Genomic DNA, 3,652 nt, shown 5'->3' on the forward strand with positions numbered 1-3,652 from the left:
AAAGGCCTCTCATTGGTCCACTGCTCATCAGCAAAGGCCTCTCATTGGTCCACCGCTCATCAGCAAAGGCCTCTCATTGGTCCACTGCTCATCAGCAAAGGCCTCTCATTGGTCCACCGCTCATCAGCAAAGGCCTCTCATTGGTCCACCACAGTTTGGTTTTTTAAATTATTCTTTTCAACCACAATTCAAAGCAACATCTTATTTCACTGAATTATAATTTAACACATTTTTATTTATTATCACTTTTTCCAGTTTCTAGTTGTTTCAGTGACGTCTGTGAATTTGACCTTTTCTTTAATGAAGGGGATGAAGACATCTGAGGATGTTCATTCAGCTCTACAGTAAACTGCTGGTAAACCATTAAAACCGCATCACATTTCTGCTCTCACATGGATATCGGTGGGTTTTGTGTCAGTCAGTGAATGAATCTAGAAAAGCTGCTTCTTTTATGCCTTTTTGTGTCACGTTCAGCAGCTTCACTGAACACAATCTTCACAGGACGTGGACGGCTGAACGCCGCAGCGAGCACGGCGGGCTGCTTCTAGACGTGAGTCAGTCTGACAGCTGCCACGTGATCGGGATAAATCCATATTCTGCCTTTTCAACAGTATGAAGCTAGTCTGTCAGTTAAGAATGAGACGGCACTGAACACAACTAAAGATCAGTAGTCTGGTCACTGGGGCTCGTACTGAGCGTGTGCAGTGCTGTGTGTGGTGCATCACATCATGAGCGTTAGTGAAAGTGTGCGAATGTGTGTCGTGCACAGTGAAACATCCCATGTGTCATCATACGTCAGCATCATGGCACCGTAGTGACAAAGATTCAGCTGTTTACAGTGTGTTCAGCTGTGTGTTGCACTGTAGTCATTATGTGTGTAAGTGTGTGTGTGGAGGTGTGTGTGTGTGTGTGTATGTGTGTGTGTAGGTGTGTGTGTGTGTAGGTGTGTGTGTGTGTCATGTCAGTCACAGACGTTGTTCTCACACACAGCCCGTGGACACTGAGGAATGTAACACGTAGATCTGATCTGACAGCAGCAGCCTCGTCCGGCCTGTTCAGGGTTGTTCAGAGGAAGGCGTCACCAGGCAGCAGCTCCGTGGCTCAGACATGAAGCCAGAAGTTGTAGCTGCTGAAGTGACTTGAAGCTGCTTCAGAGAGAGAGTGAACCGCCCTCGTGTTCAGCCATCGTCTGCGTTTGGTCCTTCCTCAGGTCGACATTCAAATCCCTGTTGCTCACTCGAGCTGCTCTCTAAGTGTGTACGGCAGCAACACGTGGAGCTGCACAGCGTGACCGTTCAACGTCTGTAATGAAGGCTGACTGACAAACACTGGTGTTGAATCATAGCTACAACCAGCATCCGGCTCCACCCGTTAGCTCGCCGTCATGCTTGAACTACTCGTGAACTTATCATTGCTCAGATCCGTTACTCTGCAGATGTGTTGCATCACATCACAAGAAAAAGTGGAAGTGGACGTCCGTAAAGCAACCTCCGCCTGGTTTCATACGTCTGCAAGAAGGCAACCGGACACGAACACTTCAATGAATCAAACAGTGACGACAAACCCACCATCGAGGTTCAGGTTCAGAACAGTTCCCTACACTGATGACACTACATCTCTACTGCCAGCGTTTAACGGGGAGCTGCCTGTAAGACTGTGTCACACTGCAGGGTTTTCCTAGATATAAAGGCCAATATAAGAAATCTGCAGCTATTTTAATAAATGATGGAAGATAGGGTCACGGTTGGTGGTTCCGATTCTTCATTGTAGCTTCAACAGACGCTCGAGTCCTTCAGCTTCAGTCAGGAAGAGGAGGAAGCAGCTGCAGGTCCACCAGAACACCAACAGCTCCCTTTGCTCTGCCTCATCTGAATGAACGTCTCACCTGTCTGTGCCTCTCTTTACACCTGATGTGTGCTGGAGTGGGTTAGCAGAGAGGTGGAGGAGTTGTGTGGACAGAACTGACCAACCACAGCAGCCCAGTGGTCAGTGTTTCCTGACCTGTGACCTCACGTCCTCATGCTGCTGCTGGCAGAATGCAACACATGAGCAGCTGCCGCATAGAAACCCAGAATGAGTCCTTTCCACCAAATGCTTCAGGTGATAGTGAGTGATGTGGTTACGGCGTGTTGTCGTCACTCTGTTACAGTCACTCTGCTGTTGAGTAATCCTGGGTGTGAGCAGTTTGTACACCATTACCAGCTAAAGCAGCAGATTCTCAGTAATACGGGCTGCTTCTAGCTGGAAATGTGAATCAGGTGGGCGTCTGTGGCCCAGCCGTCACCTCGCTACAGGGCTCAGGACCAGTTCTGATCACTGCTGCGTGTGACAGCTTCCTGCACGACTTTCACTGAGACAACATTGTGAAATATCTCCTGACAGAACCAGGAGTCTGCAGCAGCTAAACAGCTCATCACATGATCTTTAATGAATGAAGAGTTCATTTGCAGAAACAGAACAAACCTTCATAAGTCCTCTGTTCCACCATCTGCCTGAGACAACATCAACAATCTTCAGTTTTCTCTGTTGTTGTCATTTCTGCTCAGATTCAGTCGACTGGTATCATCTCAAGGAAACTACAAAATCATAAGTTTTCTGAAAATCTACAAAACTGGAGTGATCTGTGTTTGTAGATGAACTCTTCACATCATGAAGATAAGGAGTCTATGGCCAGTCCAGAGACCACGTGAGACGAGTGGAGCTACTGTGACATCCTGAGCTAAAGCAGGTTTGACGTTTACGACAGATAAGTCATAAATTAATGAACAGAACAACGAGATGAACTTCTGTCAGGCACAAAGCTCTTTTTTTTAAACTTGTAAGTCACAGAGAATCCCTCCATGGTGGTTCTGATGGTGCCATGTTCACATCATTTCTCCTACACAGTGATCCAAAGACGTCTCCACTGACGGCATCTGACAGTAAAAACTATTTCATACGGTGTTTTTTTCCTCTTGATGTTGCTACGGCCACAGAGCCTCCGTCTTCTCTCTGCCACTCTTCTCTTGCAGGTTTCTGGCTGAGCGTAGCCTCCAATCTTCTCACCTGGTACACCTGGCCAGTGTCCCTGAGCATACCAGCGGCCTGCTGAGCCAGACCTGGCTCTCTTCTCCCACACCCAGCCCACCATGCTCTTGCATTTGTGTCTCTTCGGTTTGTTTTGCGCTGACAACGTGCACCATACATTGACCACTGACGCTCACAATCACACCTCGTGATCCTACTGTTTTAATAAATAGCGTTACGTTGTAGGTGAACCCTCTGTGTGTCTTCTCCTGTGTTGCAGCCTAAGAACCAGTCATAACACTATAAAGAGTGATAACAAGAATCTGCAGCTGTTTTCATAATAACTGATGGAAGATCCAGACAGCTCAGAGCGAAGATGCAGCACGTATGTCTGGTCCCTATGATGACCGAAACATCTCCGTGTAGATTGTCAGTCACCTGAGGTCATCTCGGAGCTTCCTCACTTCTAACTGAGCTTTAGTTAGCTAGCTCGTTAGCTTCTTAGATGAGAGGTGAACATCAGGAGAAATCCTGCTGCTGTTTCACTGGAGTGTGTAGGAATGACCCAGACAAGAGCTTTGGTGGTTCCGATTCTTCATTGTAGCTTCAACAGACGCTCGAGTCCTTCAGCTTCAGTCAGGAAGAG

This window comes from Stegastes partitus, unplaced genomic scaffold (assembly GCF_000690725.1).
Source record: "Stegastes partitus isolate 25-593 unplaced genomic scaffold, Stegastes_partitus-1.0.2 Scaffold2695, whole genome shotgun sequence".
In the NCBI taxonomy this organism is placed as follows: Eukaryota; Metazoa; Chordata; class Actinopteri; family Pomacentridae; genus Stegastes; species Stegastes partitus.